General features: G+C 49.3%; 2 protein-coding genes across 22 annotated transcripts in view; one reads left to right on the top strand and one right to left on the bottom strand.

Moving 5' to 3' along the window:
- Nucleotides 1-2,316, bottom strand: part of ANGPTL2 (angiopoietin like 2) — a 36,334-nt gene extending 34,018 nt beyond the window's left edge. Inside the window, exon 1 of the mRNA XM_033191527.1 lies at nt 1,846-2,316. The gene's annotated coding sequence lies outside the window, so the exon portion shown is untranslated. The remainder of the gene's footprint in view (nt 1-1,845) is intronic.
- RALGPS1 (Ral GEF with PH domain and SH3 binding motif 1) overlaps nt 1-14,641 on the top strand; it is a 327,157-nt gene that overhangs the window by 224,599 nt on the left and 87,917 nt on the right. The window lies entirely within an intron of this gene.

Here is a 14,641-nt window from a genome sequence, read left to right on the forward strand (position 1 = left end):
AATCCGAGGTGGACAGATCACGAGGTCAGGAGATTGAGACCATCCTGGCTAACATGGTGAAACCCCGTCTCTAGTAAAAATACAAAAATGATAATAATAATAATAATAATAATAAATAAGCCGGCTGTGGTGGCAGGCACCTGTAGCCCCAGCTACCCGGGAGGCTGGGGCAGGAGAATGGTGTGAACCCAGGAGGCGGAACTTGCAGTGAGCCGAGATCACGTCACTGCACTCCAACCTGGGTGACAGAACGAGACTCCACCTCAAAAAAAAAAAAAAGATTTCGGGTCTCTGCTCTTCCCTTCCCTCTGTGCCAATCCTGATTGTTGTGGTTTGTAACTATCAGTGACCAAGGTTTGCTCAGGGTTTGCTGCACACCAGGCACTAAGCCAAGGCCTTCCTAGGCATGGGCGCCTAGCTTTCTCCTAGAAAGCAGTAGGGTGTGGTTGAGTGGCTCCGGAGCCACACCACTGGGTTCAAGTCCTGGTCCTGGCACTTACTAGCCATGTAGCCATGGGCACATTACTTTACTTCAGTTTCCTCACCTATAAAATGGGAATAAATAATAATGCCTGTGGTATAGGGTGGTCCTGAGGATTCTACAAGTTGAGTGTGGCATAGAGTAAGTGCAATATAAGTGTTAGCTTTTACTCTCTGGCCATTGTTACCACCTGGGCACAATTATCCCATAGCTTTTACTCTCTGGCCATTGTTACCACCTGGGCACAATTATCCCATAGCTTTTACTCTCTGGCCATTGTTACCACCTGGGCACTATTATCCCATTTCACAGATAAGAAAACTGAGGTTTAGAAAGGCTAAGTGTTCTGCCAGAGCCATTGGCTAGTAGGTAGAAGAGCTGGGATTTGAAACCAGCTCATGAGGACTACCCTACTCTGCCTCCATTTGGAAAAATACATGTGGGGAGCATTTGGCCGGCTTCGGAAGTGGCATTCTCGACTTTCCCCAGAGACTGGGGTGAAAGAAGATCCTTTTCCAAGTAACTTAACTGGCCTCTGGGAGCTCTCATAATCCTACAGCAGAGGCAAGAGCTGACCCATGACACACACATCACAGAAGGAGAAGGGAAGGATCAGTGAAGAATTTGTTTGGAAATGTTATCTAATACTTAGAGCTTTCAGGCGACTTGGTATGTGGAGCCCCAGCTGTCCCCTTGCCAGTGTACCAGGGAAGCCGCATCCTCACTATATCTTGGCCACATCCATTCAGTTGGAGACCCGGGGTACCATCCAGTGCAGCAGCCCCTGGGTGATGCGTCCCTTCCCGTGCTGGGTGCCTCTGCTCTCCTCGCCAGCTGGAGGGTGTGAGCAGAGGCAGCCCAGCTCCTGTAACTCTGAGCAGGGGCTCCCAGCGCCTCAGCACAGCGCTTGCCTTTGCCTCACATTGTCCCCACCTGGGGGCATAGGAATCCAAAGCTTCAAAGTGACTACCCAAGTCCTTGGGCCACCCCTGCCTTCTGCAGCTCATCAGTCCGCTGCCCTCTAAGCACACACCTACACACACGCACACTCCCAGCTGCCCTGCCATGCCGGGAGCTGCCAGCCGGCACCCCAAAGGCTCTTTGTCCAAAGGAGGAGAGTGAGGCTTACTCATGAAGTCCTCAAGATGCCAGCCCATGATCATGTGCCCCCAAACACCACTAAGTGTCCACAGGTTCTGCCCTGGACATGCCTTGTTTGGCTCCAAGTGATAGCAGGGAGTGACCCTCTGAGATCCAGCTGCACACACCCCCAGCTGGAGGGTCAGGGTTCTGGAAGCCCTAGCCACGGGGCCAGCGGCTGCCTCTCGCCCCTGCCTCTCATGGCCGCAGAGCTGGCCCCTTACCTCTTCCCTCCTGCTTGGTTCCGGGGCGGCTCCTCACATGCTTCACCCTGGCCGTCAGCAGGGCAGCCTGTCCATGGCCTCTGGAGGGGTTCCTGAGTTGCAGGCCAGTGGCTGCCAAGCAGCCCTGCCTCACTGGGCTCCACTGGCTCTGCCTCCACAGAGGGCTCCGGCAGAGGCTGGGGCCAGGACTGGCCAGGGGTCCTGCGGGGCTGCTCACAACCTGCTTTCCCTCACAGTGGCGTCAGCCGCTGCCTCAGTGCCACGCTCGGCAGGTCCGGGGCTTGGGGTCTATCCTCAGGCCGTCTGCAGCAGCCTCATTTGAACTCCCAACTCCTTTGTGGAGCCTTTACATGCCGCCAGAGGAAACTGTGAGCACAGCCTGACCCTGGTTGGCTGCAGGCGCTTCTCTCCACCCACCAGTGCAAGAGGATCCCCCAGGCCCCAGAAAGGCTCCGGGCCTCCCCTCAGCCCCAGACAGAGGCGGGCCGCCCGGTGATGTCACACGAGCTCCAGCCCCAGCTGGCCTGGCCCCTCCCGCCCAGCCCGCTTTGGCGGCCTCGACAGGCCCCCTCCTTCCTTGGCACGGGCAGCCTGGCCAGCTCTGCTCCCTGGCCCGCCCTCTCCCCAAAGCTCAGGCAGCTCCCGCGTGCTGCGAGGCGGAGCACTTTCCCTTTGACTCAGGGAATGGGTTTAGATCCGCTCCAGCTGTGCGTGCAGCCGCGTGCGAGCAGCAGGCAGCGGGTCCTCCCCCTGGATGCCTCGTTGGGCACTGCCCCATTGAGCCCCAGGCTGGCGGGCGGGGCAGCTCAGCCCAGAGCGCCTCTCCCCATCAACTGCCCTTCGTGGAGGCCTCATTCTCATCTCTAAACCCTGGGGAAGGGAGTCCAAGGCTGTCCACACAGAAGCTATGGCATCGGAGCTGCTCAAAGTTAGCAGGAGGCAGTGACTTAGGACGGTGGAAATACCACAGGCTGAGGGTGGAGGCAGCACTGGAGGAAAGCTGTCACTTCACACCTGAGTGGCTTTGATTAATTCACTTCACCTCTCTGGGCATCCCTTCCATACATCAGTAAATGAGCTAATTAATACTAGTAATCTACCTGCAACCGCTGCAGCAAGGACTCTGTGAGGTCACGTGGGATGGAGCTTGGCACAGTGTCAAGGACACCTCCTTGAACTGAGTTTAGGACTCTGGAGATGAGTGGATCAAGGGTCTCCAGAGTCTGCTCCCAAACCTCTGCTTTGTGATCCTCTTTAGCCTGTGTTTTCATCAAAATGTGACCTCCTGTTGGGCTGTTCTAGGAACAAACACTAGAACTCCAGCAGAGTCCTCAGCATGGAGCCAGCCACATAGGTGGAGCTCTGTGAATGTTGACAGAATCAGAGTAAGAAAGGAGAGGATGGCACTGGACCCCACAACGCAAGCATCCTCCAGACGCGTCGGCACTGGCAGCCTGGGAGAAGGCACAGTCAGTGCGGGAGGACAGGCCTGCTGCCGGGCACCCTGCGGGGATACAGAGAGTAGGAGGATGGCAGGCACCAGGAAGGGAGCCCCAGGGTACAAGTTTGCCCCTCTGCTTGGACAAGAACATGTGAAATATTGGTGGTATCTTTGCTTTTTTAAAAAGGTTTTCGTGGTGATGGTGGTGATGATGTTTGGGAACAAACTGGGAGAAAAACTTGAATGAGACTTTCCCTGCTCCTAGGCACCCTCCCCACCACTAGGCACCCTTCCCAAACTTGTGGCAGATTCTTCTTTCAGAGATGGCCCAAGCAATCTCTCCCAGTCCCCAAGGAGACCCTGACACTTCACCCATGGTGCAGTGAGGTCCCTGCTCCTCGCCTTGAACCCGAGAGGGTTTGTGACTTGCTTGTGACCAGAGGAATGTGGTGGAAGTGGCAGCACCTGACTTCTGAGGCTGGGAGAGGAAAGGCAGTGCAGTCTCTGCCCTGTTCACCAGGGCACTGTCTTTTGAAGCCCCGAGCCTGCAGCCTAAGAAGTCCAGCAGCCACAGTGTAGAGGCCACACACAGTGTAGGTCCCAGCTGACAGGAGCATCAACTGCAGACATGTGAGCAAGGAAAGATGCCTGTAGATGATCCCAGCCCCTAGTCAGAGAGTCACCCCAGATGCTGCATCACTGTCAGCTGTAGAGTCTTCCTTTTGAGGCCCCACACACTGGGGAGCAGAGACAGCCATTCCACTGTTTCATCTCCAGATTCCTGCCCCACAGGCACCATGTACCTAATAAGATGGTGGTTTTCGGCTGCTCACTTTTGGTGGTGATTTGTTACACAGCATTAGTAACTGGGACAGACTCAGGCAAGAGCAGTTGGAGGGAGCCCTTTAGAGGAGCTGAGAGAAGTACATTGTGGCTGAGGAGAGGAGAGAAGATGGGGTCTTGTTAGAGAGGTGGTACTTTATTCCAAAGACAGTAAGGAGCCACTGAATGGTTTTGAGCAAGACAGGGTTGAGACTGTTAGTTTTATTTTTTAAAGGCTGCATTAGTTACTGAGTGGAGACTAGATTAATGTGAACTACAGACAAAGGTCCTAGGACTTTCGCATCCTCTGGGAACAAGTCCAGACAAGCCCCTTGGTTACTGAAAGAAAATTGTTTTCATGATTCGAAGTTCTTAGGATCCCCTCAGTGGAGGAGGAGCACCAGGGTGTCTTTGCACACCTCCCGCCCCACTGGTGGCATCGGGCCGTCAAAATTAGTGGCACTGGGCACTGGGGAACTCGGGAGTCGGAGTCTAGTTCTACCGTTTGGTTGCTCTGACACTCACTTTCCTCATCTGTAAAATGGGGGTGATATGAGGATCTCCCTCACAGGGCTGTGGGCTGTTGTGAAAACGAAGAAGTGATATGTTAAGTGTAACGCACACTGCTTAGTACAAGGCTCAACAGAAAGCTCTTGTAGTTTCTGTTACTTCCTTCACCGGTCTGTGAGTACCCTGAGGCAGGGCTGTGTGCAGGCCATGTCGAGCCCTCCTTTCGCGTAGCCCAGTGCAGAGAAGTGAATAAATGAACTGCTGGCTGGAGGAGGATGAAGAACCATGGCTCAAAGTCTAAGGGACCTGGGCTCAAATCCCAACTCTCTCACTAATCTTGGGCAACTTTTTATTCTCTCTGAAACTTTGTTTCCTCACTTGTAAAAAGGGGATACTACTACTCCTGGGGTTACTATGAGGATTGAGTAAGATGATGGGGCTTCATCTTACTGATGATTCGGCCCTGCGCCTGGCTACAGCATTTAGCGGTTGCTCAGGAAATTGCTGCTGTTGCTTCTGCTCCTGCCTTCAGACTTCTCCCCACTCCCACCCTGATCCTCCCCAGCACACTTCTAACTTGGTGACTCCTGGATCTCAGTTTCCCTGTGACCTCCTTGAGGAGCACCGTTCCCACGTTTCCACTTGCCTATCAGACAGAAGCGTCATGTGACTAAAGCATTTGAGGAGAAGTGAATCTTCCTTTCCTTTCCTTCTTATAGTTCTTATCAGGATGAAAAATGCATGACATTTACATGGTAGTAGAATACAAAGTTTCTTCATGTAAGTGACACAGTTCGTAAGAATGATTTCATGTCTTACCACCTTCCTGACAGTTACAGGTTTTTTTTTTTTGTTGGAAACAGTGGGATGGTCTACAGGGAGACTGTGTATAGGTGAGGAGCGGTGGGTCAGGGGATGTAGGTATACTGTGTTCTAGAGGGGTGTACTTGGGAGGGGGCAGTTTTGCTGTATCTTGCATTTCAGAGTGCCACCGGTATTTGAAGCTTCACACATCCCAAACTGAATCTTTTGCGTACCCCACCCCCAACTCCCTGCTACCTTCAGTCCTTTTAAAATGTCTTTCCATTGTCTTCTGACCAACATTGTTTCTGATGAGAAGTCAACTGCCTTCCTTATTGTTGTTCCTGTATACATAATGGATCTTTTATTTTCTGGCTTCTTTTGAGATTTTCTCATTATCTTTGATATTTTGCAGTTTGACCATGATGTGACTAAGTGTGGTTTTCTTTGCATTTATTCCGTGTGGGTTCACTGAGCTTCTTGGACCTATATGCTTTTTGCTAAATTTGGGGATGTGGAGAGAATTTTTAGCCATTATTTCTTTGAATATCTTTTATACTCAATTATCTCTCCCCTCTCCTTCTAGAAACCCAGTTACACACTTGTTCTTCCACAGGTCACTGAAGCGTCATTTATTTATCTTTTCTCTTCTCATGCTTCAGTTTGGATCATTTCTCCTTCCTGTCTTCACATTTGCTAACCTTTTCTCTACAGCATCTAATCTGCTGTTAATTTCATCTAAAGTATTTTATGTCAGATACTATAATGTTTGGTTCTAGAATTTTCACTTGGCTCATTTTTATAGTTCTCATTTCTCTTCTGGGATTCCATATCCGCTGATTCATTCTGTCTTTCATGTTCTGAAAATCTTATGCATATTTATAATAGCCATTTAAAAATCCTTGCCTACTAATTCCAACATCTGGCTCATTAGTGAGTCTGATTTTACTGCTTTTTTTTTTTTTCTTGATTATGGGTCATATTGTCCTGCTTCTTCACACGTCTATAATTTTTTATAGTATACTGTACATTGTGGATGATACATTAAAGACACTCTGTATTTTCTTGTCTTCCTCTAAAGAATGTTGTGTTGTGTTCTAGCAGGCAGTTAAATTACCTGATCTTGCGGGGGCGTGGTTTTTATACTTTGTTTATATAGGTTTATTTTGGTTCTGCCAGTAGTCCTAGGGCATAACTCTTAGTCCTAGGCTTACTTGTAAAGCATGACCTTTCTGGGATTAAGTCAAATGCCTTAAGTATTTGCTAAGCTGCTTTGACTTGGCAGGACTTGAACCCCAAACTCCAGCCTCCAGGCAGTTGCAGAGACCTCTTCCTCTCTGTTCCTGCTTTCTGTCGTGCTCGTTGGAGTCTCTCTATGTGTATACGGTTTAGGAGTTAACTAAGGATTTGAGGGGAATTGGTGTAGTAATTTTGGGGCTTCCCCTTCTGTAGTTCTGTCTTTTCTGACATTTCCCCACTCAGTTTCCACCCTCAAAGTCCAGCCTCTTTCCCATCTTCCCAGACAGTAAGACTACTGCTTTCTGTTTCAGATTCATTCTTCCATGTGTCACCATGAACTGGGAAATGCTCTAGTGTGCTTTCCTTCTCCAGTGATTTCAGGCAGGTCTTTTTTTATTTTTTTATTTTTTTTTTGGTCCAGAGTTTGTAATTGTTATTGACCAGAGTAGTTGTTCAAAACAATCTACTCCTCCATTTCAGGAACTGGAACCCCATATCCCAGCTGAATTTGTTTTCTCACCAAAACCTTCTGTACCCCTGCTGCTGTTGGTGCTCTGCCATAAGCCTTGTTGGTTGGTCGTCCTTCATCCAGTTGTCTGTCCTCCCTGCTTCTGATCATAGTCTGTTGGGAAACGTCAACCCCAGGATCCCAGGCTGGTACATCTCAGTGTACCACCTGAGCACTAGAAGATGAAAGAGGTATACTGTCCTCACAAGCCTTGTTGGAGCACTGTGTGTAGCTACTTGTGATGTGCTAGATGTTGAGCTTAACATTTTATAGGTATCACTTCATTTTAAAACCCTATGAGTGAAATATTACTATTCTGTTTTACTAACAAAAAGATTGAGACTTAGCAAAGTGAGGTTCCTTGTACCAGGCCACACAGCTAGGAAATAATGGGACTGGGATTAAAATCTGCATCAAAGCTAGGAGGAACACAATTGTCCTGAAAAAAAATTGCACTTGTTTTTGTTTTTATTAGTATTGTTATTATACTTGAAGTTCTGGGGTATATGTGCACAACGTGCAGGTTTGTTACGTAGGTATACATGTGCCATGTTGGTGGGTGTACTGCACCCATCAACTCATCATTTACGTTAGGTATTTCTCCTAATGCTCTCCCTCCCCTAGTCTCCACCCTCTGACAGGCCCTGGTGTGTAATGTTCCCCTCCCTATGTCCGTGTGTTCTCATTGTTCAGCTCCCACTTATGAGTGAGAACATGTGGTGTTTGGTTTTCTCTTCTTGTGTTACTTTGCTGAGAATGATGGTTTCCAGCATCATCCATGTCCCTGCAAAGGACATGAACTCATCCTTTTTTATGGCTGCATAGTATTCCATGGTGTATATATGCCACATTTTCTTTATCCAGTCTATCATTGATGGACATTTGGGTTGGTTCCAAGACTTTGCTATTGTGAACAGTGCTAAAAGTTGCTCTTGTTTAATACCAGCATGCTTCTTCTTGTTTTAAGGTCTCTGACCAATCACGATGCTTCTCACCATCAGTGGTGTGTCATGGTCTAATTGGTGGTACTTTTTCTTTCTTACTAGAATGTGACGCATTACAGTTGATGACTTGGCAGATTCAAGGAAGTGTGGCCGTTTTAGTCATCAAGGCCCCAGTGAGGTTGGCCTATGGCTGAGGAGCCAAAAGGCAGAGCCCCTCCTCTCCTGGTCAACTGGCCTTGGAAAGGTCTAGGGGAGTGTCCAAGCATCAAGAAGCCTGTGGAACTGCCAGAAGCCTCCATCGGTCCAGATTTAATAAAACAGCTGCCACTAGACTGAGTGTGAGCCAGCTGGTCCCCTCCTCTCTTGAAGGCGCGTGGTCAGGTCCTGTGACTCTCTGCACCATACCGGGCGGGGGAACCACATGTTCCCTGGCTCTGGTGAGGAGAGGTTAGGAGACTTGGACTTGTGGGACGATTCTAAGGTGGTGCTACTGTCCAGTGTCACAAAGGATATCCAGGCACCACGGAAAGCCCTTTGAGGACACTGTGACTGTTAAATGCTGGCCAAACAAGTATATCCAAAAGTCGCAACAGGTTGCATGCTCAGGTACAAAGCAGCTTTGAGAGCCTGTTGTTAGCTCACGTATGACTTCTCAACTCACTTGTCAGGGGACTGTGAGGACAGCACCTCTCCTCAAGTGTGGATGTCACCTAACAGCCAACACATATTTGTATTAAGCTCCGTCTGAGCACCAGAGTTGGGCTGTAGGTCAGTTTGCCCAAAGACAATTTGCTGAGAGTTTTAGCTGACTGGTTTTCATTTTGTCTCATAACAGTATTTTAAGGCGTGTCCAGCTCTCTCATACCATAGCTGGTGCATGGCCCCATCCCCAAGAGGGGAGACTGAGGACTGGCAAGAGTAGAGATTTAATTTTCATTTGCTGGTTTTCTTTGTTTCTTCATAGCGAAAAATTCATAGAAACTTTCCAAAGCTGTTTAAAATAATTCCCATCCAATATAAATTTTTTAAAAATATTGTCACTTCTGGAACATTGTCTGTACCAGACAGGACCTACATCCCAAACAGGAGACAAGGTACTGAGGGTAGCTTTATAGTCAGTGGGGGAGGATTCTAACCCCCTTACACAGATACCTGCTAAAATTCCCATTCCAAAGAGCAGCCAAGTTGTTGTGCTGACTTTGTTTATCTTTCCTGGGACCCAAGGAGGCAGCTGATTAGATAAATGAGGGCTTCTGGCAAAAGAGCCTGATAGAGTGAGCTTCCCAGGAATGAGAGCAGGGTGTGGTCAGCCCAGACAGAGGTGCTGGTACTGGACAACAGGGGCTGCTGGCAAAAAGCTTTCTGACTAGTAGGTCTGATATTGGGGGTTTCAGGGGCACCCACACAGGCCCTGCAGGGAGTAAAGGCAGCCAGTGCAGGAGGCTTGCTTCAGCCCTGCCAGCCTCCAGACTACCCCACCGCCCTCCCTTTTTCCTCTCTGGGCTGGGCCGGATAATCCTGGCTCTGAGGCCTGGAACCCTGGAGGGCAGGAACCTGTTTTACCTCTCTGCTCAGTATTCTTCATCTGCTCCCGGGGTCCGCTCTTTGGTACCCTGCCCTGTGCCCAGACGCTGGCTGGGCTGTGGGGATTGCCTCTTTGGGCTCTCTTACCTTCTGGATTTGGGTTAGGGCTGGCCTGTGGCAGATGCCCACAGGAAGTGAGAAGGTAGAGAGCAAGTGAGGACACGTGTGTCACCAGCTCCCTCCCTGTTGGACCGTAGGTGACTTGGTCGAGTGATAGGAGTCAGCTAGGCTTGGGTTTGAATTCCACCTCCACCACTTATTAGCCCTGTAACTTCTGAAATTTACCTATCCTCCCTGAGTCTCAGTTTCCTCATTTAAGAACTAGAGATAGTAATATCACCTTCCCAGATGGCCGAGTGTAAAGAGTGAGTCAGTGTGAGGACAGATGTCCTAGGGCTCAGTAAATGCTGGCTTTCTTCCTTTAGTAATTTGGAGCCGTGTTATCTTGGGTTTCTAATACACTTGGGTCCGGACATCTTTCCTTTAAGTTGTCCCTTTTTGGTTTGTATATCTGTCACTATCCCTAGAACCACTGCCATAGAGCCTCACTACCAACAGTCCTTTAGCCAAAGAAGTATTTCTCTGCCTTTTCCTTTGCCTGCAGCTGGTATATGAAGTCTGCTTAACCAAAGAAAAGAGTCCTTTTGACATAGTGGAAAGCAAGCTTATGGAAAGACAGTGCATGTATTGACATCCAAAAATAATTCATAATATTCACTGAGCGCTTATTGATCCTCGCAACAACCCTGCGAGCTACGGTAGGTTCTTTTATTATTCCCCAGCTTTCAGATGAAGAAATTGAGGCTCAAGTTAATGGACTTGTCCAGGGTCACACAATGGGTCAGTATTGACCTTTGGCCAGTCTGGCACCCAGAAGCCTGCCCTTTGAACCTCTGAGTTATCTGCCTATGTGATGGAGAAGGCTCAGCTCTCCAGGCCCTGGGGACCAAGTCGTGTTAAGACAATTGAATTGACTAGAAAGCTACAGGGTTATCTCTTTAAACATACAGTGTTTTAAAATTTATATTCATTCTTGTTATGTTTCTGCACAGACCCACACATGCATATGTGCACTCGCCTCCATAAACTTGGCTAATTACACTATTGGCAGCTCCTTGGTGACTCAGTCGTCTTGAATAGACTAGCTTGACTGTGGGCTGTGGGGGTGGAGGGCCCTGTTGACAGGAGTCCTGTAAGCCCCAGGCAGCCGTGTTTGTTGTTACTTTCCCAGCAGCCTCTCATTCCTCTCCTGATTTGTTGCTTCTCACCCAGCTGAGATTCCAGAAATCTGACAAGAGTTATTTGTAAATAAAAATAACTGGTCACTAAACTAGTCTAAAAGGCTCTCCTGTGAGTAAAGTAACTGAGACTCACTGCCTAGACTTGATCACATCAATTTTGGGTACTCACAGGCCTTTGGGGCTTGCAAGACCTCTGTTCTTATGTAATAGCCAACAGCTGCCATCTGTTACACACTCACCACATGCCTGGCACTGGGGAGGCCTCCTGCCTGGATTACTTCATTGAATCCTCAAAAACGGAGCCTCTCAGGAGAAGTTCTCTTCATCCATCTTCCATTTTAACTGATGCAGTAAGTCAGGCTCAGAGTGGTGAGGGAGTCTACGTCTACACAGCCAGTAAACATCAAAGTCAGGATTTAGATATGGGCTGTTTGACCCAGAGTCCACATTCTTAACAGACTTCACTCTCTACAGCTTCCCAGCAGCGCGAGGTTGGGCAACTTAGGGAGGTTCCCGACCCTCATGTCTTCATCTGTAGGATCATCCTGTTTATGTCCAAAGCTATTGTGAAGGTTCCTGGAGGTGTGTGCTTGAGATACACATAGCGGGCACCCAGTCAGTGGCGGGTCCTTGTGCTCACCACTTCAGCCCGTCCTAGGTCAGTGATTCTCAAGCTTTTGCGCTTCAAGATCAACTGAGGGCTTGTTAAAGGTTTGCTGGGCCCCACGCCCCGAGTTTCTGATTCAGTAAATCTAGGGTGGGGGCCGGGAATTTACATTTCTAACAAGTTCACATGAGGCCTTTGCTGTGGGAACCACTCTTGGAGATAGAGGAGTTTGCCATGAAGGAGGGTCAGGATTGGGCTGGCAGTGACCATGACCTGCATCTGAGAGCTGTTTCTGAGTGCAGATGCTGGTTACGTATCACGCAGGAAAAATGTGGTTTGGCTTTTTTCAGGCATTTCCTGGGAGCTCGCTGTCTTGCCCTTTCCCTCCTCTGAGTGTCACTGACCCTGGGAAAGTATAGCGTTTAAGCCACATTGTGATGTCTGAGTGTGAAACAAGTCCTTCGGCTGATTTCATTAACATGTCCCTGATTTCCAATTGCTTTCCTGATACGGAAAAGGAAATCCAAGGTCCATTGGAAAAAGGTAATAAATCATCTTGCAGAAATTACTTCTGTGAATCACCTACCACCATAACAACGAAACACCGGAAGCACGGCTCAGACTAGGTATACTTCTGCTTCGCCTTGGAATTTGGGGTTTATTGACACGGTGGTGTGATTAGTGTTCTTCCCTCCCCAGCATGCTGTAAGGGCGGAGCGGCCGCCTCATTGCCTTTGGGTCTCCAGTGCCCAGCACGGTGCTTGACACACACCAGCGGGTGCTCAGTCAGCACTGCTGTCACAGATGAGTGCAGGGTACGGTGCTGAGTACTAGAGTCAGAGGGACCTGGGTTTGAACCCTGGGCCTGCCTTTCCCAGCTGAATGGCCCTGAGCAAGTAACTTAACATGGGGCTCATTTCTCCTTTTCTAAATTGGGGATTATAAAAATAATACCCATATTTCATAAGGTTGCCATGAGAATTAAATGCCGTAAAATACCCAAAGCGCCTGTCATATAGTAAGTACTTAATTTTTTCTTCATTATCATCATCATCGTCGTCATCCTCACCCTGCCAGGAAGGCCAGTGTACTGGAATAGATTGTGGGCTCTGGAACCAGACTTTGAGGTCCAAATCCCAGCCCCACTGCAGGCTAGTTGTGTGCCCTTATTCATGTCACTTCTCTATGCTTCAATGTCCTCATCTGCAAAGCAGGGATGAAAAAGCACCAACTTCATGGAGTTCTCGTGACCATTGAGGACGTGTACATGTCAGGTGCTTAACTGCGTGGCTGGCACATGGTGAGCATTAACTCTCTCCCCTCCCACCTCCACAAAGGGGCAGGGAAGGAGCCCGTGGAGAGAGCGGCGTGGCCCCATGAGGAGGGCATGGGAGGAGGAGGCACCATGCACCTTGGGGAGGCTGCCCTGCCTGGTGCCCCCGACCCTCAACCCCAGCCCCCGAGGGGAGAGAAGGGCAGCCTAGCAGAGAGGGAAAGTGGGGAAAGAAAGATCCTGAGGCTTCTGACACTGGAAACCCCCTCTTCCTGGCAGCCCTTGGAAGCGCAGTTCAGTCTTCACTGAGTTGACAGACTCAGCTGGTTTTGTTTACTCAGCGAGCTTGAGAGCATGCCGAGGTGGCATCCCCCTCTGCAGAGCCACCTTCATCTGCAAATATCACCCCCTTTCTGCTACCTGCCAGCCAGGGCTGTGGGTAGGGTGGACCCAGTAGGGACAAGCCCCACCCTGCCACCCACTCACCCACCGGCTTGCCCTTGCCTTTCTTCCTCTGCCAGGCTCGCTCTGGGCAGCCCCAGATTTGGCCCTCCTTCCTGGCATTGTCAGAGAAGCTTCCACCACCTCAAAATTCACCCCGGGGGTATCCTCACCATTTTCTTTAACGTGGAACCAAAACTATCCTGGTTTCTATGTGTGCAGAAACGTTTGGTAAACAGAATGCTTAAGCCGTGACTTGCTGGAAGGGGTAAATCCCAGCTGACACCCCAGACGCTCGGCCTATTTTGGGCCTGGTCTCTGTGGTCAGAGTGTTCATCTTTGGGCCCCCCAGCACCCACTGTGGGTGTCAGATGCTCCTTTCCTGACTGAGTGTTGGCCCGGCCTGGTCCCCTGCCCCTGCCTCCCAGGCTGCTCCGGGTATGCCCAGTATCCACTTAGTAAATGCTCTTGTCCTCGCTCCCCCCGTGAATGCTGTGATTCAGCACACACAGAGAGGAGCTTCACGTAAGAAAGAAAATATTCACGGCCGCCATCCAGCTCCAGCAGGCGCCGGGAGACAGCTGCCGGCTCCTGCCTGGCCAGGATGGGATGGCTGCCCACCCTGCACACACAGGGGGGTCTCTCCTCCTTTCTTTTTTTAAAGACCCACAGTCTCTTTTGGTTACTAGACTAAATGCAGTTTAAATTTGTATTCCGAACACCTCTGATAAGCAGCAGATAAATAGAATCCTGGAATTCGGAGGACATCACCCATTCAACAAAATACATGTTACAGGCCTGCTGTGTGTCTGGCACTGTGCTAGGCTCCTCTCCAGACCTGGGAGCAGCCTGGAGGATACTGAGCCAGTGGACTGGATCCTTTCCCCACCTAAGACCCCTTTTCATCACCTCTTCTTAGCTCTGGGTTTTGAAAATGTCTATCAATAATAATAGCAGCCATGCCTACTGTGAAGTTGAGTATGATGTGAAACTCTTTGTTCATTTGTTTCTTCCTGTCCATCACTCTTCACCATGGGTGTGATGATTCTAATCTCCACTATATACATGAGGAAACCGAGCCCTGGAAAAGAGAAAAATCTTGCCAGGGTTACAGAGCAAGGTCTTGCTCCCTAAACTGACCGTTTTTTTTTGTTTTTGTTTTTGTTTTTTTTTTTACTGTTGCAATGTATACAGTCTCTGTGAAACATGCTGCTTATATTAAGTAAAAATAAACGTCTTACCCCTTTATTTTTAAAAACTCATAGCTCCCTGTTGAGAGCTTCTAAACAACTGAGAGTAATCATATAATGTCTGTTAGAATAAAACCAAAGTAATGGCTCCCTGCCCAGCCCCCATGCTCAATTTCTTCTCCACCCCATCTCCGG

This window comes from Trachypithecus francoisi, unplaced genomic scaffold (genome assembly GCF_009764315.1).
Source record: "Trachypithecus francoisi isolate TF-2019V2 unplaced genomic scaffold, Tfra_2.0 Contig01585, whole genome shotgun sequence".
NCBI lineage: Eukaryota > Metazoa > Chordata > Mammalia > Primates > Cercopithecidae > Trachypithecus > Trachypithecus francoisi.